This window comes from Rana temporaria, chromosome 8, assembly GCF_905171775.1.
Source record: "Rana temporaria chromosome 8, aRanTem1.1, whole genome shotgun sequence".
Classification (NCBI taxonomy): Eukaryota; Metazoa; Chordata; class Amphibia; order Anura; family Ranidae; genus Rana; species Rana temporaria.
Window position 1 is genome coordinate 148,862,427 of NC_053496.1, and position 25,350 is coordinate 148,887,776.

Genomic DNA, 25,350 nt, shown 5'->3' on the forward strand with positions numbered 1-25,350 from the left:
GTCAGTGTATGTATGTCAGGTAAGGTGAGGTCAGTGTATGTATGTCAGGTAGGTGAGGTCAGTGTATGTATGTCAGGTAGGTGAGGTCAGTGTATGTATGTCAGGTAGGTGAGGTCAGTGTATGTATGTCAGGTAGGTGAAGTCAGTGTATGTATGTCAGGTAGGTGAAGTCAGTGTATGTATGTCAGGTAGGTGAGGTCAGTGTATGTATGTCAGGTAAGGTGAAGTCAGTGTATGTATGTCAGGTAAGGTGAGGTCAGTGTATGTATGTCAGGTAAGGTGAGGTCAGTGTATGTATGTCAGGTAAGGTGAGGTCAGTGTATGTATGTCAGGTAGGTGAGGTCAGTGTATGTATGTCAGGTAGGTGAGGTCAGTGTATGTATGTCAGGTAGGTGAGGTCAGTGTATGTATGTCAGGTAGGTGAAGTCAGTGTATGTATGTCAAGTAGGTGAGGTCAGTGTATGTATGTCAGGTAAGGTGAGGTCAGTGTATGTATGTCAGGTAAGGTGAGGTCAGTGTATGTATGTCAGGTAAGGTGAGGTCAGTGTATGTATGTCAGGTAAGGTGAGGTCAGTGTATGTATGTCAGGTAAGGTGAGGTCAGTGTATGTATGTCAGGTAAGGTGAGGTCAGTGTATGTATGTCAGGTAGGTGAGGTCAGTGTATGTATGTCAGGTAGGCGAGGTCAGTGTATGTATGTCAGGTAAGGTGAGGTCAGTGTATGTATGTCAGGTAGGTGAGGTCAGTGTATGTATGTCAGGTAGGTGAGGTCAGTGTATGTATGTCAGGTAGGTGAGGTCAGTGTATGTATGTCAGGTAGGTGAAGTCAGTGTATGTATGTCAGGTAGGTGAGGTCAGTGTATGTATGTCAGGTAAGGTGAAGTCAGTGTATGTATGTCAGGTAAGGTGAGGTCAGTGTATGTATGTCAGGTAAGGTGAGGTCAGTGTATGTATGTCAGGTAAGGTGAGGTCAGTGTATGTATGTCAGGTAAGGTGAGGTCAGTGTATGTATGTCAGGTAGCTAGGTCAGTGTATGTAGGTCAGTGTGTCAGGTAGGTGAGATAAGTGGTCAAAATTGATGGGCACTGCTAAGCAACCAGCAAGTGAACTTACCCCCCCGCCACACAACCCCACCACCCAGCCAAAAAACCCAGTGCCACGGCCACCCCGGACAATCCCCCCCCCCGTGGCAGCGTCGGGCTGAAGCCCCTGGTCTTTTTGCCACCTAGCAACGCCCCTGTCGCTAAGACTACCCGATTTTCTGCTCCATTTAACCTGGCTGTCCCTGAAGTTGGGATAGCGGAGACTCTATCCAAAACTCAGCAACAGGATGTTAAAGAATTTGTGCTCCGTAATAAGGAGAAGTTTTCAGACCTGCCAGGTTGGGTCTCCGGAGTTGAACATGACATTATCACCACATCAGGGGATAAGGTCAAGTTGAAGCCTTATAGAATTCCAGAAGCCCGGCGAGAGGCATTTCGCCAGGAAGTAAAAAAAATGCTTGAGTTGGGGGTGATAGAAGAGTCAAATAGTGATTGGTCCAGTCCCATTGTCTTAGTGCCCAAACCAGATGGAAGTTGGCGGTTTTGTAATGACTTTCGCCACCTGAATAAAATCGCTAAGTTTGACACCTATCCTATGCCCCGCATAGATGAACTAATTGATCGCCTAGGCACTGCCCGGTACATGAAGACGTTAGACCTGACCAAGGGTTATTGGCAAATTCCTCTCTCGGAGTCGGCCAGGGAAAAAACAGCATTTGTAACTCCAGACGGATCTTTCCAATATCGGAGGATGCCTTTTGGGTTACAGAATGCTCCCGCCACATTTCAACGCACCATGGATAAGACCCTTCAGCCTCATTGAGCCTTTGCTGCTGCATACCTCGATGACATTGTCATCCACAGTGAGGATTGGGACTCACACTTACCAAAAGTTCAGGCTGTGTTGGATTCCATCTGGAAAGCCGGGTTTACAGCCAATCCAAACAAATGTACCCTTGGGCTAGAAGAGGCAAAGTATCTGGGGTATACCATTGGAAGAGGTCTAATCAAGCCCCAAATAAACAAAGTTGAGGCTATTCAGGATTGGCCACGTCCCACCAACAAGAAACAGGTTTGTGCATTTTTGGGGATCGTGGTCTATTATCGCCTCTTTATCCCCCATTTTGCCTCACTGGCTGCTCCCCTGACCAATTTGACCAAAGGGAAGGAGTCTGTAATGACCAAATGGACTCTCAAAGCAGAAACAGCTTTTCAGGCGTTAAAACAGGCCTTATGTAGTCCGCTAGTTTTAAATTCGCCTGATTTTTCACAGGACTTTGTGGTCCAGACAGATGCGTCAAATGTGGGATTAGGAGCTGTACTGTTCCAGATTATCAAGGGGGCGGAACACCCTGTTATGTACCTCAGCCGAAAGTTGAAGGCCCATGAGGAGAATTATGCCACCATTAAGAATGTTTGGCTGTGAAATGGGCTTTGGATTCTCTCCGGTACTACCTCGTGGGTAGACAGTTTGAACTGGTGACGGATCATGCCCCATTGAAGTGGATAGCACAGAACAAAGAGACCAAGAGGAGAATAAATAGTAACAGAAATACTTCTGAAGAGGTGAGGTGTTGTTGATTTTTCTGTGTGATAAAAATCAAAAAGACTATTGTTTTTCTGCAGTATGACCAGCAGTGTCTGCCCAGCAAAAGGCTGTGCCAGACTCCATAGATAGGTTCATGTGTGGTGAAGGTAGACTTTTATAAGGTAGGTTTATTTTATGTTTGATTTTGTTTATGCTGTTTGGATGCTTGCACTTGTTTCCAGCAAGATGGAAGAATAAACCAAAATCTTTGTTTTCAACCGTCTTCGACTGCCTTTCTGTATAGTTCCGTGTGTAGTGAACCCATCCAGAGGGTCACACACCCCCGCTACCGAGCTAACCCCATACAATATATATATATTGTGAGGGGTTAGCCCGGCTGCGGGTGTGTGTGACCCCCTGGAAGGGTTCAGCACACAAAAACACTAGGCACAGCAGACAGTGGTAGGAGGAAAACAAAAAGATGTGGTTTTATTAGAACTATATACAAATAAAGATATGACAGAAAACAAAAGAAATACAAAAATAAATCCTGGTCAACTTGACCTGCTCGCTATAAACATTGGTGTCCCTAACTAACAACTGGGTACAGCCTTGTGCTGCCCCAGTCCCTGACTCCCTGCTTTTTAAATCTCTTAGCAACAGCCACACAGGCTCACCGCACAGAGATCACCCTCCCCAGACTAATCACACAGATCTGGTTCCAGGTTGGAGCATATCTCTGTGCATGCTGGGAGTTTTTGTAGAGGACCCAATGAGCCCACCTAATTCAGCTGGGCCCATCAAGTCTTGCAGCAGGACTCCCAGCACTCCCCCTAGAGGTATAAACTGGCATAAAGCCTGAGCCTAGGGAATATATATACTGCATCCTGGATGCAACCAGGGAATTTAACCTGCCTGCTGCCACAATATACAGTATATATATATATATATATATATATATATATATATATATATACACACACAGTGGGGATCGAAAGTTTGGGCACCCCAGGTAAAAATTTGTATTAATGTGCATAACGAAGCCAAGGAAAGATGGAAAAATCTCCAAAAGGCATTAAATTACAGATTAGACATTCTTATAATATGTCAAAAAAGTTAGATTTTATTTCCATCATTTACACTTTCAAAATTACAGAAAACAAAAAAATGGCATCTGCAAAAGTTTGGGCAGAATTTATAGCATGCCTTGCCCCCTTTGCAAAGCTGAGACCTGCCAGTGTCATGGATTGTTCTCAATCATCGTCTGGGAAGACCAGGTGATGTCAATCTCAAAGGTTTTAAATGCCCAGACTCATCTGACCTTGCCCCAACAATCAGCACCATGGGTTCTTCTAAGCAGTTGTCTAGAAAACTGAAACTGAAAATAGTTGACGCTCACAAAGCTGGGGAAAGCTATATATATGTTCGGAATGTAATTAAGAAATGGCAATCATCAGGAACAGAGGAAGTTAAAGCAAAATCTGGAAGACCAAGAAAAATATCCAACAGAACAGCTCGCAGGATTGTGAGAAAAGCAATTCAAAACCGACGTTTGACTGCACGATCCCTCCAGAAAGATCTGGCAGACACTGGAGTTGTGGTACACTATTCCACTATAAAGAGATACTTGTACAAATATGGTCTTCATGGAAGAGTCATCAGAAGAAAACCTCTTCTACGTCCTCACCACAAAAATCAGCGTTTGAACTTTGCAAATGAACATATAGACAAGCCTGATGCGTTTTGGAAACAAGTTCTGTGGACCGATGAGGTTAAAATATAACTTTTTGGCCGAAATGAGCAAAGGTACGTTTGGAGAAGAATGGGCACAGAATTTAATGAAAGAACCTCTGTCCAACTGTTAAGCATGGGGTGGATCAATTATGCTTTGGGGTTGTATTGCAGCCAGTGGCACAGGGAACATTTCACGAGTAGAAGGAAAAATGGATTCAATAAAATGTCAGCAAATTTTGGATGGTAACTTGATGCCATTTGTGAAAAAGCTGAAGTTAAAGAGAGGATGGCTTCTACAAATGGATAATGATCCTAAACACACCTCAAAATCCACGGGGGATTACATCAAGAGGCGTAAATTGAAGGTGTTGCCATGGCCTTCACAACCTCCTGACCTCAACATAATTGAAAATCTATGGATAGACCCTAAAAGAGCAGTGCGTGACAGACAGCCCAGAAATCTCAAAGAACTGGAAGACTTTTGTAAGAATGGGCAAAGATACCTCAAACAAGAATTGAAAGACTCTTGGCTGGCTTTTGCATACACCATTTTTTTGTTTTCTGTAATTTTGAAAGTGTAAATGATGGAAATAAAATCAAACTTTTTTTGACATATTATAAGAATGTCTAATCTGTAATTTGATGCCTTTTGGAGATTTTTCCATCTTTCCTTGGCTTTGCTATGCACATTAATACAAATTTTTACCTGGGGTGCCCAAACTTTCGATCCCCACTATCTATATATATATATATATATATATATATATATATATATATACACACACACAATATATATGTATACAGTATTTCAGCCATCAGCATAGTTAAAAGTGCCATATCCTACAGAAAGCATTAGAACCATTTTTTTATTATTATGACAGACCCAACAGAAAAAAAATCAAATTGACTACATTGTCTAGTAATATAATACGGAAAAGCTTATTTTCCTCAGTATATACAGGAAATTCAAGAACCACCAATGATTTCATGTTTGGATCAATACAAATTATTTATGTGAGCCAAATCCAGCTGTTTCTGTTGCAGCTTTGGTACACATATGTTTCCCAGTAACTTTTGGCTGTTGTCCCTCAAACATATCCTTTTTCTGTTCTTATTTATCAACATTCTATAATCTCACATGGTCACCATACCTTTCACTGATTCTTTCTTCTCCACTGTCTGCTGTGCACTGCTGGCCGACATGATGATACTGGGTAGTGTCCCTGGCAGCAAAAGAAGAAGAGATTTTTTTTGTTATTGGTACAATCCGAAAGAGAAAATGCTCTTGGGAAAAAATAGGATGCGTTGGCAGCCCATTCAAAATGACTGGGCTGCCTTAATACAACTGACATTATTGTGTGATATTGTTAACATGCTTGTGTTAATGTACCATAAAAGTGTGTACCCGACTGTACAGAAAAAAATTGCTATTTACAACAACAGAAGGACAGCCTTACTTTTCCAGCAAGTCAAGAAAACTTTTGACCTGATTCATCAAATTTCCAGTAACACTTAGGCCCCTTTCACATTGAGGCGTTTTTCATGCGGTACAGCGCTAAAAATAGCGCTGCTATACCGCATGAAAAAACCTTCCCTGTAGTCTTCAATGTGAATGCCTGAAGGCTTTCATACTGAAGCGGTGCGCTAGCAGGAGCGCTCCAAAAGTCCTGCTAGCCGCATCTTTACCGCGGTATAGGAGTGGTGTGTTCACCGCTCCTATACCGCGCCTTCCCATTGAAATCAATGGGAAAGCGTGGTAATACCGCGGTAATACCGCCCGCAACTTTTTCGGCCGCTAGCGGGGATTAAAACCTCACCGCTAGCGCCCGAATATCGCGGTAAATACGACGGTATAGCAGCGCTACAAATATCGCGGCTATAACATCACCGCGGCTGCACGCCTCAGTGTGAAAGCAGCCTTAAAGCACATTTAGGGAACACAAACCTCTCAGTTGTTATTATTGTACATCAGCTTAGCATCTCTTACCATTTAGCGCTGAAATGTCACTAAGCAATTCAGACACACCAGAAATATCTGTTTGAGTCTAACTAACATTTTTAGAGCCAATCCCGCCAAAAACTAGCTTGAAGGCTACATTAGTTTTAGTTGCATTAAAATGGTGCAGTTTTATTTTCACCAAGTTTGGTTTTAACCACTTCCTTAGTGGGCACTTGTACCCCCTTCCTGCCCAGAGGACTTTTTGCGATTCGGCACAGCGTCGCTTTAACTGACAATTGCGCGGTCGTGTGACGTGGCTCCCAAACAAAATTTACGTCCTTTTTTTTCCCACAAATGGAGCTTTCTTTTGGTGGTATTTGATCACCTCTGCGGTTTTTATTTTTTGCGCTATAAACAAAAATAGAGCGACAATTTTGAAAAAAAATAAAATATTTTTTACTTGTTGCTATAATAAATAGCTCAATTTTTTATTTTTTATTTTAAATTTCCTCATGACTATGGTATACCAGAATACACCCTGACCGCTAAGACCCTTTTACAGTTAATACCCCCACATTAACCCTTAATAAATAATGAGACCACCACTTAATGTTGGAGTAAAAACTGGCCGTAGCAGCCTCCTTTATTTTAAATACTCTTAAATAATAAATAACCAATAACATAACAACAAACACGTAAAATTCCTGAGATAATACCTCTCCTAAATGGTGTTGGACTTTGCAGGACCCACTAACCACTAAACTTATTCACACTTTAACTTTTTAACCTTGTAACTCTTTATTTGGCACTGCGGTGTCCTAACCTCTGGTCATAGGCCTCAAGCCGAAACTGGCTCAAAGACGACCGTTGACCGCAGTGCCCCCAATTCACCAACCTTCCAGCTACATTAGTAGACTGGGAACTAGAAACCCCTTCAGAAACCATCCACCACTGGGTACTGGTGTCCATCTTTGGGGTAATATCTTCTCCTGCAAAGTCCGAAAAACACCCGCCACTGCCACGACGATGTAATCCTCACCTGTAAAGAAACAAACACAAAAACAGCACCCAAACACATACCAAATTATCAAGTACCATCAGTCCATTTTTTCTACCTCAAAACTAGGGAGGGTGGGTGGGAACTTTGCTCCCCCACGCCTGTCTGCCCGGGAAACTGGCTGGTGGGAGATAGATATAATCTCCCCTCCCACCGCTCCTGCTCCTCCTCCCCCCCAGCTACCAGGGTTCTGTTAACCCTGTCATGGCCGGCCCTACGCTGACTTGCAGTTGGGCTCCGTGCCTCACTTGACTATGGTATACCAGAATACACCCTGACCGCTAAGACCCTTTTACAGTTAATACCCCCACATTAACCCTTAATAAATAATGAGACCACCACTTAATGTTGGAGTAAAAACTGGCCGTAGCAGCCTCCTTTATTTTAAATACTCTTAAATAATAAATAACCAATAACATAACAACAAACACGTAAAATTCCTGAGATAATACCTCTCCTAAATGGTGTTGGACTTTGCAGGACCCACTAACCACTAAACTTATTCACACTTTAACTTTTTAACCTTGTAACTCTTTATTTGGCACTGCGGTGTCCTAACCTCTGGTCATAGGCCTCAAGCCGAAACTGGCTCAAAGACGACCGTTGACCGCAGTGCCCCCAATTCACCAACCTTCCAGCTACATTAGTAGACTGGGAACTAGAAACCCCTTCAGAAACCATCCACCACTGGGTACTGGTGTCCATCTTTGGGGTAATATCTTCTCCTGCAAAGTCCGAAAAACACCCGCCACCAGCACCCGAAGGTAACACCTTACCTTCGGGCGCACCTCCACACCCTCATTGCTTGTTGTACCCCCTCCTCTAGGCGCAAAGCCCACATGTCAATCCCCACGTCCGTGAGGTGAACACCATCACTCCTGAGGTAACGCCAAGGATCAACCTCCAATTCCGGGTGCCGAACCACCAGCCCCCCGTTCCTTAGCACAAAACGCCCCACATTCCTGTTGAGCTTCCTGCGCGCACGATTCACCGCGTCTACCGACCTCGCCATCCTCCACGATGTCCTAGCCACCATGTCCGACCACACCACTACCGTCTCCGGGAAAGACAACCGGAGCCGCTGAAAGTCGAATTTAATATCCCGCGCTATCTCCAGCATAGATCTCACCCCAAGATCATTGCCCCCAGCATGAATCACTAGCACATCTGGAGGTCTGTCCAAACGTGCCCATTTGTGTACCTCCGGCACAACTCTGCTCCATAACATCCCGGGGACCCCCAACCACCGTACCCTCGCCTCCTGTCTCGAAATCCCCAGTTGCCGACCGGTCGGGCGCGCCTCCGCCCGTTTTTCCCCCCGAACCACGTAAGAGTGGCCCAAAATCCAGACCAACAAAGGTCCAGTACCTGAAAAACAGTAAGCAACAACAAATAACTAACACATCCCCCAATACAGCGACACCCACGTTTCAAAACAGTCATCTAACTCATTTCCCCTTATCCCAACAACAACTCCCAATCCCTCAACGCAAATTTGCCACCAGCTGCGGCCTAACATATGAACGAAACCTCCTCGATTCCCACCTTCCTATCCTCTTTATTGCGTCCTCCCCTAGTCCATTCCTTGCCGCCTCCGTAGCAGCCCCAATCCTAAATGAATGAGCCGAGAACTCCCTTGCAACCAGGCCCAATTCCCCCAGACACTTCCTAAACACCGCCACAAACTGATATCTCGACAGCGGGGCCCCATTTTCGTGTACCAAAAAGGTGCCCCCAACCGCCGGGCGGATGTCCAGATATTTCCGGACCAGCCCCACTGGGCAAAGTTCCGATCCTTCGATCGGGAACACCTGGACCGCTCTGCCCTTGCCACTCTGGTCCGTTTTGGACCTTCTGAGCCACAACGTGACCCCCTCCGGGGCCCAACTAACGTCCGATGCCCCCATGCCCCCTTGGACAATTTTCGACGGGCTCACCAGCTCGCCTATCCTAAAAGCCCCGAAAAATGCCAGCGCGAATGCCGCGCGAAACAATGTAACTTCAAAAACGGACGAACCCACCGTGCCCATCCTCTCCATCAACCCTTTTAAAATGTCGAAAGACACAGGGCGGCGTGTGTCCAGCCGCCGCCCTTGCTTCCTGTACCCTTTCAGAGCCTGGCGCACCCAGAAATCCTTTGTAAAATCTGGCAACCCCTGCCACTTGAATAAAAACGCCAAACCGGCCAACTTCTTATCCAATACCGACTGAGACACTCCTGCCTCGATATTTCTGGACAAAAAGTACCACACCAACGTCCTCACCTCCGGTCCCGAGAGGTGCACCTCAGATTCCATTACCAAGCTACTCCATTCTACCCATACTTTTTCATAGGCCGCCCAAGTACCCGCACTCACCGATTTTTTAATCCAGGTGGAGATGATTCCAATGGAATCTGCCACAGCCACTCCGGACAGGGGACCCCTCGCTCCTCTGCTTCCGGCACCAACTCCCGGAACCTGTCCCACTGGAACCGAGACAAAGCATCAGCCACGACATTTTCAACCCCCGGTAAATGCACCGCATAAACAAACACATTCAGCTGCAGACACCGCAGTACCAAGTGTCTCAGGAGCCGAATCACTGGGGGAGAGGACGCGGTCACGCGATTTATCACCTGCACGACCCCCAGGTTATCCCCATGGAAGCGCACCTTCCGATCCCGGAAAGACGTGCCCCACAACTCAACCGCCAGCACCACTGGAAACAGCTCCAGCAGCACCAAATTTTTCGTAAAACCCGCAGCCAGCCAGGACTGAGGCCAGGGGCCCGCACTCCACTGTCCTTGAAAAAAGGCCCCAAAGCCTGATCCCCCGGCCGCGTCTGTGTACAGCTCTAGGTCAAAATTGCTGACCGGGCCAGACATCCACAAGGCCCTACCGTTAAAGGCCTCTAAAAAAGAGTGCCAGACCCACAGGTCCTCCCTGTGCTCCTTCACCAGCCTTACATAGTGGTTAGGCAAACTAACCCCTGCCGTGCTGGCAGACAGACGCCGACAAAAAATTCTCCCCATCGGGAGTATCCTGCAGGCAAAGTTGAGCTTCCCCAAGAGCGACTGCAGCGCTCTCAGTTGTACCTTGCGCATGCCAATCATCCCCCTGACCTCCGCCTTGAGGCCCTCCAACTTGTCCGCCGGCAGCCTGCATTCCATAGCCTCGGAATCGATGACTATGCCCAAGAACTGAATGACCGACCTAGGCCCCTCCGTTTTGTCGGGCGCCAGTGGCACCCCAAAACGCTCCGCTATGTGCTCCAGCGTGGCCAACAAAACCGCGCAAACCTTTGACCCCGCCGGTCCAATGCAGAGAAAGTCATCCAGATAATGGATAACCGAATCCACCCCCGTCACGTCTCGTACCACCCATTCCAAGAAAGAACTGAACTGTTCGAATAATGCGCAGGACACTGAGCAACCCATGGGCAGGCACTTGTCCACATAGAATTCGCCCTCCCAGTGACACCCCAACAACCGAAAGCTGTCCGGGTGCACTGGCAACAGCCGGAAAGCCGCCTCGATGTCCGACTTGGCCATCAACGCCCCCTGGCCGTACCGCCTAACCCAACTCACCGCCGCGTCGAACGAAGTGTAGCACACTGAACAATCCTCCGCATTAATCGCATCGTTCACCGACCCCCCTTTTGGGAAGGAGAGGTGGTGTATGAGCCTGAACTTGTTTGGTTCTTTCTTCGGTACTACCCCCAACGGGGAAACCACCAGGCCTGCTAACGGAGGGGACTCAAACGGGCCACCCATTCGGCCCAGCCCGACCTCCTTACGCAGCTTCTCGGAAACCACCTCCGAGTGTTGCATAGCTGAACGTAAATTTTTGGACATTGGCGGAATCGCGGTCAAATTAGCAGGGATACGAAAACCAACTGTAAAACCCTCCTCCAGGAGCTGGGCAGCCGCCCTGTCCGGATACCTACCGAGAAACGGCAGCATCCTTTTCACCATCACCGGCGTGCTCCCTCTTGCCTGAAGGATCTCCGGAACGGCCCTTGCCCTGCTTGAAGCAGCGGGAAGAGGGGTGATTACCCCCACACCCGGAGCATTCATGCTTGTACCGGCACGACCCCCCAAATTTGCAGTTTCCCTCGTTGAACTGCCAACAAACCCCCTTTTTCTTTCCGGCCGACTGTCCCAGGGAAGAGGCCCCGCCGGCCCCCCCCTGAAAAAACGGAGCCGACGTCCTCGGAGCCGTCATAAGCCGCATCCAAAGGCTAATGTCCTTCGCGTCCCACCGAATGTCCGGCCTAATCGCCCGGCGTTGCCTAAATTGCTCGTCATAACGAAGCCAACCCGTTCCCCCATAACAACGATAGGCCTCGCTAATCGCCTCCTGGTAGCTGAAGAGCGCCGAACAGTGTTCGGGGTTCTTCTCGCCAATCACACTGGCCAAAATAGAATAAGCCTGCGACCAATTCGCAAACGTGCGAGGTATGAGCCGATACCTCCGCTTTTCCTCGTCCTCCTTTTTGGAGTCCTCTGGCTTCACCCTGTCCAAGTTGAATTTCTCCAACGGTAACAAAGCGAATATCTCCACATATTCGCTCTTCCAGATTTTTTCCCGAACCTCCTGTTTCAAATGTGCCCCCAGCGGCGCATCATAACAAGTGTACACTTGCCCCTTTGCTTCATCCGCTAACCGCACCAAATCCCGCTTCTTGCCTGTGGCCCCTGCCGGCTCGGCAGTCCCTGCCGGCTGCGCCGCCGGTCCTGACCCCAAGCCACCCCCGTTCACCTCCTTCTCAGTCGCCACTACCGCCGTTGGGGCAGCTGCCGCAGCCGCCGCAGCCCCCCCTCCCGGCCCCCAAGCCGCGGTCGGGCCCGCGGGGGGCCTGTCCCCCCCTTTTAGCTGGCTAACCAACGCCTCTAGCCCCGACAAAAATCTTTGCAACCCCGCATCCACCCCAGGATTCCCCACCAGTGCGTCCGTAACCTGGGAAGATGTCGCACTGCCCCCAGACACCGCAGGCACCACCAACCTATCCCGGGCCACCCCCACCCGGCCCCCAACAATCACATCATCACACCGTGAATTTGAAACAAATGTGGAAAAGGACTTACCGGGCTGCGTGGAAGCAATCCCATCAGCCGATCGTCTGGACTCCCTCGCTGTAGGCACCGACCTGGGCACGACCTCCTCCTCCGAACCGGACAGCTCCCCATCCGACTGGTCCTCGCACAACCCCTCTTCCCCCGATGATGACCCCCCGGGCAGCTCGGTCCCGGCGGCCGAAGGCCCAGGGCCGGATTCGCTCTCCCTGCGGGCCCTGGACCCGTTAGCGGATTTTGCCGGCGCTTTCCTGCCAGGCGTAACTCTGCTGCGGTCTTCCTCTTGCCTTCTCCCCCTCGCCGTCTGGGCCTCCTGCAAGTGGCTAGCCGTAGCAGTTGAGGGGCTAGCCACCGTAACCTGGGATCCCTCTCGCCGAGGCCTGCTCACCGGGCCCGTCTCCACCTGCTCCACAAGTCGGGCGGGCACGGCCGCCGCACCTGAGCCCCCCGGCCGTCCCCCCCTCTGTCCTAGGGTGCTTCTGGTCCCCCCTGCCGGGCCCTCAATGACCCCTGTAGCCGCCGCACGCTTTGCGGGGGGGCCCGATGGGGCCCTGTTCCTGCCGCCTTCCGACCGCTGCTGACAAGGTGATGGGCTGGGTGAATATCTGCGGGGGGGGCGCGACGAGCGCGACCGCGCGGTCCCCCGGCCGGTGTGACTGGGCCCCGATAGCGCTGCTTCCCCACCGCTCTGAATAATGTCCTGGCCCGTGTGGTTAGGCCCCGACGGCGCCGCGCCGCTTGCTGCCCCGTTCTGAGGGAGAAGTGTCCCCAGCTGACGCTGCAGCCAGTCCTCCCCCCGCACCGCCGCCTCAGCCCTAAGCTGTGCAAACAAGGCTTCAATCCCTGCCATCTCGCCGCCCCTACCTGTGTCCCAACGCTTGCTGTGCAGAAAAATCCCAGTTGCAGGCTGTACAGACCATGCAACTTTGCTCCCCCACGCCTGTCTGCCCGGGAAACTGGCTGGTGGGAGATAGATATAATCTCCCCTCCCACCGCTCCTGCTCCTCCTCCCCCCCAGCTACCAGGGTTCTGTTAACCCTGTCATGGCCGGCCCTACGCTGACTTGCAGTTGGGCTCCGTGCCTCACTGTCTAGGCCGATACGTATTCTACATATTTTTAGTAAAAAAAAAAAAAATTGCAATAAGCGACTGGTTTGCGCAAAAGTTATAGCACCTACAAAATAAGGGACAGAATTATTATTTTTTATTATTTTTTTTTTACTAGTAATGGCGGTGATCTGCGATTTTTATTGCGACTGCGACATTATGGCGGACACATCGGACAGTTTTGACACATTTTTGGCACCATTCACATTTATACTGCAATCAGTGCTATAAATATGCACTAATTACTGTAGAAATGTGACTGGCAGGGAAGGGGTTAACACTAGGGGGTGAGGAAGGGGTTAAATGTGTACCCTATATCGTGTTCTAACTGTGGGGGAAGGGGGGGTGACCGATCTGTGTCTCTATGTACAAGAGACACACATCGGTCTCCTCTCTCCCTGACAGCACGCTGTCAGTGTGAGAGCCGGCAATGAGAAATGATCTCATATGTTTACATATGAGATCATCTCTCATTGGCCGCACAGATCGCCTACGAAACGGCCACGCCGATTGGCCGTTCACGGCGATCTGTGATTGGCTGTGTCCAAGGGACACGGCCAGCACAGAAGTTCCCCACTGCGCGCTCGGGAGCGCGCGCGGGGAACGAGCAAAGGGGCGGCCGTAAAAAGACGGCGCCCCAGAGAAGTAGAACCACCCTGCGGCCGTATATAGTCGTACGGCCGTCGGGAAGTGGTTAAAGAAGAAGTATGGAAATATTTACATTGTTACATTGGTCCAGCTTGGACCAATCCAACTATGCATATATTATACCAATGCTCCAGGAAGCTGGAAATCACTGAAGTACCACTACTCCAATTATTGCCACTTATTTCTGGGTCCCGCGCAGTGATTGTCTTGCAGCATTGTGAACACAGAAGGTTGGCTGATCAGCATGGGCGCCATTCAGAGAATACTTTTCAGTGACATAACTGCCCTACTCTCCATCTCGTCCAATCAGACAACTCTTTGCATTCATTTAGAAAATGCAAATAATTTTCTAAATGGTGCCCATGCCAAGTAAGCAACCCCCTGTGTTCACAACACAATGCAGCAGAGCAGTGCAGGACTCAAATATCTTCTCCAGGGAGAATACGTTTAACATCTGTATTATTTTCTCATAACTGGGGTCCTCCAGCCCCCTCATTAGCTTTGTCGCCCTTACCTGGGCTCTCCCCAGTTCAAACACATTAGTTCTGAGTATTGGTGACCAAAACTGAACAGCATACTCAAGATGTGGCCGAAACAGAATTTTGTAAAGCAGTAAAATTATCGTTTTAAACCTTGAGTTAATACCCTTTTTGATGCATGCTAATAGTCTGCTAGCCTTGCTTGCTGCAGCTTGATATTGCATGGCATTGCAGAGTGTATAATCTACTAGGAATCCCAGATTCATTCAATTTAAGCTCCCTAGTGCATTATTTTAATGTAGCTGTTCACCCCTCTATTTTAAATAGGTCTTCTTTTAACCACTTAAAGACTGGAAGATTTTTCCCCTTAATGACCAGGCATTTTTTTAGCGATACAGCCTTGCATCGATTTAACTGACAATTGCGCAGTTGTGCAACGCTGTACCCAAACAAGATAGCCTTCCAGATTTATGTCATTGTTATTATTATTATATATATTTTTTACTAGTAATGGCAGAAATCTGTGATTTTTAGCAGGACTGCGACATTGCGACGGACAGATCAGACACTTTTGACTCTTTTTTGGGACCATTAACATTTACACAGCGATCAGTGCTAAATAAATCCACCAATTACTGTGTGAATGTCACTGGCAGGGAAGGGGTTAACATTAGGGGTTAAATGTGTTCCCTGGGAGGTGTTTCTAACTGTGGGGGGGGATAGGACTGATTGGAGGAGGAGAGAGATCGCTGTTCCTAATCACTAGGAACAGCAGATCTCTCTCTCCCCCTCTGTTAGAATGGGGATCTGTCTGTTTACATTGACACATTCCCGTTATGGCTCTTGGACATTGCGGCCGCGGCCACGTGCATCGGGTCACCCGCCGTGCAGAGGGCATGTGTGCCTGCTATAGCTCTTAACCACTTCCCGCCCGGTCAATAGTCAATTGACGTCCGGGAAGTGGTTGTGAAATCCTGACTGGACATCTATTGACGTCCTGCAGGATTACATGCCGGCGCGCGCCTGTGGGGGCGCGCAGCACGACGATCGTTGATGCGGGGTGTCAATCTGACACCCTGCATCTCCGATCTCGGTAAAGAGCCTCCAGCGGAGGCTCTTTACCACATGATCAGCCGTGTCCAAAATCACGGCTGATCACGATGTAAACAGGAAGAGTCGTTGATCGGACCTTCCTCACTCGCGTCTGACAGACTAGAGTAGAGGAGAGCCGATCAGCGGTTCTCCTGACAGGGGGGGTTTGCGCTGATTGTTTATCAGCACAGCCCCCCCTCGGATGCCAACACTGGACCACCAGAGAGTGCCCCCCGGTGCTCAACAGAGCAAAAAAAAGGGGAAAACAATAAAAAATAAAAAAATAAAATTGAACACAATCGATGCCAATCAGTGCCCACAAATGGGCACTGACTGGCAACATGGGCACTGACTGAAATGATGCCCATCAATGCCATCAGTGCCACCCCTCAGTGTCCATCAGTGCCACCCAATGTCCATCAGTTCTACCTCTCAGTGCCCATCTATGCCCAGTGCCCACCTGTGCCAACCATAAGTACCCACCAGTGCCACCCATAAGTGCCACCCATGAGTGCCCATCAGTGCTGCCAAAGAGTGCCCAGTGCCGCCTATGAGTGCCCATCAGTGCCGCCTATGAGTGCCCATCAGTGCAGCATACCAGCGCCGCCTATCAGTGCCCAACAGTGCCGCCTATCTATACCCATCAGTGCAACCTCATCGGTGCCCATCAGTGCCATCTCTTCGGTGCCCATCAGTGCCACCTCATCGGTGCCCATCAGTGCCGCCATATCAGTGCCCATAATTGAAGAAGAAAACTTACTTTTTTACAAAAAAAATTACAGAAAAAAATAAAAACTTAATTTTTTACAAAAATTTCGGTCTTTTTTTAGTTGTTGCGCAAAAAATAAAAATCGCAGATGTGATGAAATACCACCAAAAGAAAGCTCTATTTGTGGGAACAAAATGATAACAATTTAATTTGGGTACAGTGTAGCATGACCGCGCAATTGTCATTCAAAGTGCAACAGCGCTGAAAGCTGAAAATTGGCTTGGGCAGGAAGGTGCGTAAGTGCCTGGTATGGAAGTGGTTAAAGGAGCAGACATATACCTACATCGATTTGCAGTAACGAACCGACCTGCCGCAGTATAATGATGGCGGCTGGTCGGCAAGTGATTAAAGTTGCTGTATCTTGTTGAGAAGTTCTCATCCTGCTAAGCTTTGCATCATTAGCAAATACTGAGATTGATCTCTATAAATAAGTTAAATAGAAGTGATCCCAGGATAGATCCCTAGGTCACCCTGCTCACTGTTCTAGAGAGTCAGAAGATTTGCCAACAATCACTACCCTCTGCATGCACTCATGCAACACATTTTTTTTTTTATCTAAGTACATATGATTTCATCAATGCCAAAAGAACTTAGGCCCAGATTCACGTAGAGCGGCGCATATTTAGTTCGGCGTAACGCATGTCATTTAAGTTACGGCGGCTGAATTTTGTGGCGTAAGTGCCGTATCCACAGAGTATTTGCGCCAAAATGTGCGCCATAAATTCCGAGGCGTAAGGCGGGGTAATTGAAAGTGGGAAGGAAGTGGGCGTGCTCCATTGAAATGAGCCGTGACCCCATGCAAATGAAGAGCCGGCCGTACTGCGCATGCGCGCACGAATCTGCACCTCACTGGGCATGCTCAGAACTCGGCCCGGCGCAATCCGTGAGATAGGAAATAGGCCAAGCATACTTAGTGAGATACGCCCTGTGTATAAATAGCCCCACACAAACGCCCTTCCATTGCAAAAGTACATCCCTGTGTTCCCTTTCCTAAAGCAAGGTGCTTTTGCTCTGTTGTTTGTTGGTGTTTGTTGGTGAGTGTAGTATTGTTAGATTAAAGATTTATAGAAGTAGGAGATTGTAGTAGGTGTTTGTTTTTTCTGACTGTTTTTTGTGTTTGTTTTTTCTGTGTTTGTTTTTGATTTTGTATTAGCTGTCTGCTTGTGTTGTTTGATATTGGTGTCTGGTTTTTGCTGTTTGATTTTTGGGTGTATTTGTTCTGTGTCTTTTTGTGTGTATTTGTTCTGTGTGTATTTGTGTCTGTTTGTTCTGTTTGATTTTTGTGTGTGTTTGGTGTTGAGTGTTGGGTGTTATGGCACCAAAGAGAAGAAAGCTGAACTTCTCTGTGCGTGAGAAGCACTTACTTGCAAGGGCCATCACCCAATTTGGGCGATATTTACATGGCCCTGAGAGTCGGGACACCCCCCCGGCCAGGAAGAGGGCGATCATCCAACAGATTACGGATGAGATCAATGCGGAGGGGGGGGGGGAGACAAGGACCCCCAGTGGGATCTCTAAGAAGATCAATGACCTGAGGAGCCTGGTCCGTGACAAGCTGGCCAAGATAACTGCCCATGCCAGGGGCACTGGAGGAGCCCACCCTGCACCCTAAGGTGGACTGAGGAGGAGCGTGCAGTGGCCCAGTGCTTCCACAGCCAGCAAGTGGTGGGCCTGCCTGGCTTTGACTCCGAGGAGGGCGTGAGGACAGGTAAGTTTTTCTTTTTTTTTCTATCTGGCGAGTAGCATGTGTGGGTGGGGGAAGGGAATATGTGCCAAGTGTGTGGATCCTCCAACCTGTGAATGTTTTGTGTCATCCACAGATGGCCAGGAGATTGCTGGGCCATCAGGCCAGTCTGCACCATCCCCAGGACTTGAGGCTGCTGAAGAGCCCCAAGAAAGCCAGGAGTTCCCAGGGCAGGGGAGTGGCCACACCTGACCTCAGGAGGAGGTTGAGGGGGAGGAGGATGAGGGGGGTAGGATGAGGGGGGAGGATGAGGGGGGGAGTTTGTGGATGATCAGATGGACATTGCCAGGGAAATCCTTGTGTGTTTGCAGGAGGATCCCCTTGTGGCTGCCCCTGAGGCTGGCAGCAGTCAGGCCTCCATCAGGGGTAGCCCCTCCCACTCCTCCCCCAACAGGGCTCCCCCCGCAAGGGTCTCTCTCTCCCCTCCTCCCAGGCCACAAGCCTCAGCTGCAGGCAGGAAGGCCACCCAGAAGACCAGGGGGGTGGCCGAGTTCCTGCCTTCAAATCTGCAGAGGGACCAGGCCCGACAGACCCAACATCTGGGTCAGGTCAGCCGGACTTTGACCCAGATGGAGGACAGCCTGGGCTCCATTAAGGAGTCGGTGAGTGATGTGGGCACAAACTCGGTGGCGTACATCAATTGTTTCCACGACCTGCAGGCCGCCACAGCAGGCGTGGCCCTGGAGGTGTCTGCCCTGACCCAGGCTGTCAACGCCAATACCCAGGCTGTCCAGGCCAATACGGCAGCCCTCACTCTGGGCCTGACCAGGATCGCCGTGGCCTTGGAGGGCAGGCCAGCAGGTGACCAGCCACCAGTGGAGGCTCCTCCTTCCCCTGCTCCCCCCCATGAGTCTCCCCTGGTTGGCCGTGGCCGTGCCCGTGGCCGGCCCAGGCATAGGTCACGCTGCCATTGATCATTTGGGATGTTCTTTTGGTTTTGTTTTTTTATTTTTTTATGATTTTCTACTGTGATTTTGTTTTGTTATATTTGTGTGAATGATGTATGAATGTGGGGGTGACATTCCTGATGAAAAAAGGATGTCACCCTTAGTTTTGGTGGAGTAGGGATCCCCAGGACCAGGGAGAAGTGATCCCAGGTCCATGTGAATGGTATATGAATGCACAGTGACATAATTGGAGCTGTGGCGTGGCATTGCTGCTCCCTAGGACTTGGGTCTAATCCAATTCGATGTGCATGTGGGGTGTGTGTGCTAGGGACCACAGTGGGTGTGCATGCATGCATTCTCATTGTGCCATGATTAATGTGTGTGTTTACTGTGCAAAGATGCCTTCTGCGAGGCGTCTCCTGGCTGCTGTTCCCTCAGCAGACCGGGTAGAGTTGGTTAGGGGGGGAATGTCTGGCTCCAGGCCCCTTCTCACTGCGAAGTTGTGCAGCATGCAACATGCACCGATGATCTGGCACACAAAGTTTGGGGAATACAACAGGGTACCCCCAGACTTATCCAGGCATCGGAAACGGGACTTCAGGAGGCCAATGGTGCGTTCCACCACTGCACGGGTACATATGTGTGCAGCATTGTAGTTTTCCTCTCCTGGGGTTTGGGGCGTCTGGAATGGAGTCATGAGATGGGGTCCCAGTGCATATGCAGAGTCACCTGGAAGGGAAAAGACAGGAGGATGTTAGTCATGCATGTGCCCCTCGTTATGTCTGCATCATGGGGGGGACAGTCATACCTGACACCCATGTCACTCACCAACCAGCCAGCTGTCCCCATACACGTTCTGTTTGAATTGTCTTGGGATGTAGCTTTGACGGAATATATAGCTGTCATGGCTGGACCCTGGGTGTTTGGCACGGACGTGCCATATGAGGTATTGGGCATCCACTATCACCTGTACATTGATTGAATGCCAGTGCTTCCGATTGTGGTACATGTGCTCTGTCTCATGGGGGGGCTGTAGTGCCACATGTGGGCAATCAATGGCCCCCACAGTGCGTGGGAATCTGGCAATTTTGTAGAAATCTGTCTTTGTCTTCATCCGCTGGACCTCCTGGGTGGGTTTGATGATTTGGTTGGCCATGCGTCTCAGGATTGCAGGGACAACCTGGTGCACATATCTGCTAATGGTGGATTGTGACATCCCAGCCAACAATCCACTTGTGCGCTAAAAAGAGCCAGTGGCCAGGAAATGAAGTGTTGCCAGTACCTTGATCAGTGGCTGCACTGCATGTGAGCGGTGTGTTGGGCTGGTGATGTCATCCTGCAGGGTTGTGGTTATTTCCAGGATGGCTTCACGGTTAAATCTGAAGGTGCGATACACCTCAGAAGCAGCCATGGCAAACACATCTAGGCGTCTGCGGTATATCCTCTCCTGTGCCCTTCTCCTCCTGCGTGCCTCTAAAGTCACTAGTAAAGCTATGCGCATGGATGCCCCAGGCATGTTGGCATACAGATTGTTGTCCTGCAAGTGTGTGTGCTCAGCTCTTCCTTAATGGTGTTGCTTTAGCTGACCTTTACACGGCTGGAGCAAAGTTAGGGCACCTTTTATAAGGTGTAAATTTCCCCCGGCAAACTAGCAGATGCGCACAGGGCGTAGCCTACGCCGCACAGGCGTACTTTTGTGGATCGCCGTATCTCCCTCATTTGCATCTTTGCCTAGCAAAACAATGGTGTATCTAGCGTATTTTGCGCTTAAAGATGCGCCAGTGTAATAGTTTTACGTCGGACGGAAAAATCTGGTTTTCAGGCGTATCTCGTTTTGATTATTGCATTATTGAATTACGCCGCGCATCTCTAGATACGTCGGCGTAAGTGCTTTGTGAATCTGGGCCCAAATTTGTAAATGAATAGTTTATGGAGTACTGTATCAAATGTCATAGGGAAATCCAGATACCCTATGTTCACAACCATATCCAAATTACAGGTCACCTCCTCACAGAACGTGTAAAGGTTGGTCTGGCAAGAATGGCCTTTCATCAATTCATGTGGATTACTACCAATAATACTATTCTCATCAGTAAATTCTTGGATATGGCCCCTTATCATTCCTTCCATTAGTTTACATGCCATCAATGCTGGGCTGACTGGTCTGTAATTTCCAGGTTTATATCATGGCCTTTTTTGCGTATTGATACCACATTTGCTTTTTAGCTGGTACTACTCCAGTCAGTAAGCTGTCCTTAAAAATTAGGAATAATGGTTTGGCTATTGTAGCGCTCACCCCCGAAGGAGCCGCTGGTTATAGATTGGGATGGGGTGTTGCCTCTGTGATTGTCTAGGGTAGACGATGAGAGCCTTATTGATTGAATGTCCAAACAGCAGGTGTCTTTTCTTGTGCTTTTATTTTACCTTTCTGACATCCAACCTTTCAGTGTCCGGTTACCTTGATCCCAGATGGATTGCCTGCCTCTCTTGGCTCTCCTCAGGCTGACTCCCCACCGAACAGCTATCTCGCTTTGGATCTTCTCCTCTGAATTTGGGGACCCAGTGGATCACTGGGGCCCCGCCACAGCTTTAGATGTTCCGGACCGACATGGTCCCAGAACCAGGAACACCACGTGGCACACGCACCCTGGTAGACCATCTCGCTGGGGAGCCGTGAAGGTGGGTGCCACACCAGGAACAAGACCCCGCCTAATGGCGTCTGCTCCAAAAGTACCCTCCCCCAGCATGCCCAGCAAGGGAAAAACCCTCCTGATTGGCTGCTGGCAAGAGGCACTCTAGCCTGAACTCTATTGGAACCTCCTGTCGCCTCGGGGCGGTACAGCACCCCAGCAACAACAGAATGAGCCCACAGCACAGCAGAGACCCAATTTGAACAAATCAACTGGATGAGAGCTAACTAACTCTCTCACCCCCCTTAAATTTAGAATAGCACCGGTGCTAGAAAGTACACAGGCGCTACACACTCCCCCCACTTAAACAGACACTGTCCTTAGTGTCTCAACAAAAGGCATTCAAGCCTGAATGCCTGACCTGAATCTGCAAAACAGTAAGAGAAAGATAGAAAAGGTATAGAACTTTGAGATAAAAAAACATTGCTTTTTACAAATATTTACAATAATACACTATGACATTACACACTCCTAACTATCTATTCTGCCCCATTCTCCGACAGTGCTGATAGAAGGTCAACAACCTGCAAAACAAAATGGAAGAACACACACACAAGAATATATACACACAGTCTCTGAAGCCTCGTACACACGACCGAGGAACTCAATGGGCGAAACACATAGTTTTCCTCGTCGAGTTCCTTGTTAGGCTGTCGAGGAACTCAACAAGCCAATTTTCTCCATTTCCGTCAAGGAAATAGAGAACATGCTCTCTTTTTGGCTCGTCGAGTTTCTCGACAGTTTCCTCGACGAAAATGTACACACGACCGGTTTCCTCTGCAAAAAAATATCTCCCAGCTGTTTTTTGCCGAGAAACACGGTCGTGTGTACGAGGCCTGAGGGTGAAACGAGCCTGCACCTTTCCGGCAAAAGTGCAGCCTCCCCTCCTCCCAAAGAGACATATAATACAGGTGAACTAAGTGCTGAGAATTTCCTAAGTTGCAAGACTTTAGAAGAGAGAGAGAGAAAAAAAAAATGAATATGTACAAATTAGTCTTTCTGCGGTAGCAAAAATCTGCAGAACACTGCCCCTGGTGGTCAGTGCGCTGGTACTACAAATGCAGTCCACTGTTCACTTTAGAACAAACAGCAGCAAAAAAAAATGTAGAAAATGGTATCTTCTCCCCTTTTCTTTTTCCTGGTGCTGTGATGAAGCCGGCAAGACCCTATCCTTTCTAACTGAACAAACCCCCCAAAGTTCTGCACAAGCAACAAAATGTGGATCCGGTGGGATGTAAACACAAACTGGAAAGGGGCAACAGTTCTTGTCCGTAACTTTCTTTAAAAGCAGCAGCAGGGATGACAATACAGGCATTAGGTCTACCTGTAAAACCGTGGGTCCAGCAGAGTGATAATGTCCCCTTTGGAATTGGTAGTGGTAACAGAAAAAACTTGATCCACTCTCCCTGGACATTTAAGGACCACTTTATCACTAAAGATGTACCGGCCTGGACTCCAATCTTTCAAACAGCCTTCAAGTCTATTGCCTACACAGAGAAAGGCATACTCCGTCTCACGGTCAGATTTTGGGACATTTAAATATTCCCAGATGGCATCCCTGTACCAGCTCTCTCTTGCTTGCTCAATCACGGGCAGAAGAGCTGGAGGCACGTAGGGATATTCCCATCCGTAGTCAGCGGACACTTTTCGCATAATAATGCGCTGCAGGTGGGCCAGTCTAGGCAAAACACAGAGATCTTCAAGTCCCGGTAACGCAATGGCGTTGGACGCCCTTTTTAGAACAGGCACTGTGACAGGCATGGGGTTGGCAACACTGGTGCTAGACGCACCAACTCCCCATGTGAGTTGCGGGACACTTGTACTTGACGCGCTCCGGCTGGAGCGTTTCATTTGCCTCCGAGACTTGTTAACTCAGGAATCTCCACCAAATTGAGACTCAGGAAATTCAGGCTCGAACCATCGGTCGTCCCCATCGTCAGACAGGTAGCCCAGGTCGGAGGTGTCATACTCCGCAGGCAGATAGGTGCGTCCCCCAATAGGGACGTTGATCAAGTCACTTGTTTGGGCAGGCAGGCCTCGACCGCAGCCGCGGGAAGCCTGTGCGGGGCCCTCTTTGGCAATGGCGCACCACACGGAGACCACATTGGTAGCAGTAGCCTCCGGTACGGCATCTGTTTGCGTACTGGTCACACTAGTCACACATTCTTTCTTTTCCACTTCGCTTACCTCCGGCGATCTGATTGAAGAGACAGACGATGGCAGGGTAAGCGTAGACGAGATGGTCATAACTTCCGGATCAGCAACCACAGCAGTTGGGGAGGACTCCGGCCATGGGGCCTCTTCCTCCGCGGTTACAGTCCCAGCGATCCAGTCCACCTTGTACTCCCGGGGAGTTTCTGTCGGTGGCTCGATTTGGAACAGATAGGCTCGGCACCTCTTGCACCGAGCAAAGGGCAGGACAGTCCGAGGGCCTCCACGCTTCCGCTTGAAAACAGCACAAACTTCCCTTTGGTCCGCATTCGGATCCCGGTATCTGTCAAGGGTACTCCGGCAGCAGTAGGTTTTGGAGGGACTCCAAGAGTAGACATTGGAGGTCTCAATCTCTCAAACGGTGTCGGGGGTACAGACATGTTGCACGTGTCTCTCTCTCAGGGGTGGACAATCACTCTGATGCTTGGCACAAAACTCGCCCTACGTCTCACGCAGGGGTGGGTAACTCCTCCCACTTAAAGTTCTTTTCTGGGCACGTTTCAGGCACACGTCACTCCGCTGCACGTGCGTCCAGACTTTTTCTACCTGAGGTTAACTCCTTCCTCACTGCACAGTCCAACACCATGACAATTCCTGGATCTCAATGGCAGAATAAAATCCTGGACGAGCCCCCGCATGTAGTGCTCACCCCCGAAGGAGCCGCTGGTCATGAATTGGGATGGCGTGTTACCTTAGTGATTGTCTAGGGTAGACGATGAGAACCTCAATGATGGAATGTCAAAACAGCAGGTGTCTTTTCTTGTGCTTTTATTTTACCCAACACGGTAAACAGTAAACTGGAGGTAGATAGTAGAGATGTATGAGGAGGAGAAATAGCAGATTCAGGCCTAATAGCACGGAAACAATCCTGCTTCCATCAACACTTCACTTTTGTCGCCACTCCTGCCGGAGTGGGTATAGTGTACCTGGACAGGCCTCTCACACCAACCTGGCAGCCAGAGTATCACTCGGAACTTTGAGGGAAAAGATCTCTGCCACAGATCCTCCCTAGAACTTAGATCATGGAGACAATCCTCCTTGGTAGAATCTGCGCTTAAATCTTCTGGTAGTCTTCAGTTAGGTTACCGACTGACAGGTTGCTGACATCCAACCTTTCAGTGTCCGGTTACCTTGATCCCCGATAAATTGTCGAGGCCCTATTGGATTGCCTGCCTCTCTTGGCTCTCCTCAGGCTGACTCCCCACCGAACAGCTATCTCGCTTGGGATCTTCTCCTCTGAATTTGGGGACCCAGTGGATCACTGGGGCCCCGCCACAGCTTTAGATGTTCCGGGCCGACATGGTCCCGGAACCAGGAACACCGCGTGGCACGCGCACCCCGGCCTGGTAGGCCATCTCGCCGGGGAG

General features: G+C 49.3%; 1 protein-coding gene across 5 annotated transcripts in view; it reads right to left on the reverse strand.

Moving 5' to 3' along the window:
• TNKS1BP1 (tankyrase 1 binding protein 1) overlaps positions 1–25,350 on the reverse strand; it is a 411,008-nt gene that overhangs the window by 306,981 nt on the left and 78,677 nt on the right. For all 5 annotated transcript variants that reach the window (XM_040320876.1, XM_040320873.1, XM_040320875.1 and 2 more), the window contains exon 2: positions 5,456–5,527. The gene's annotated coding sequence lies outside the window, so the exon portion shown is untranslated. The remainder of the gene's footprint in view (positions 1–5,455; positions 5,528–25,350) is intronic.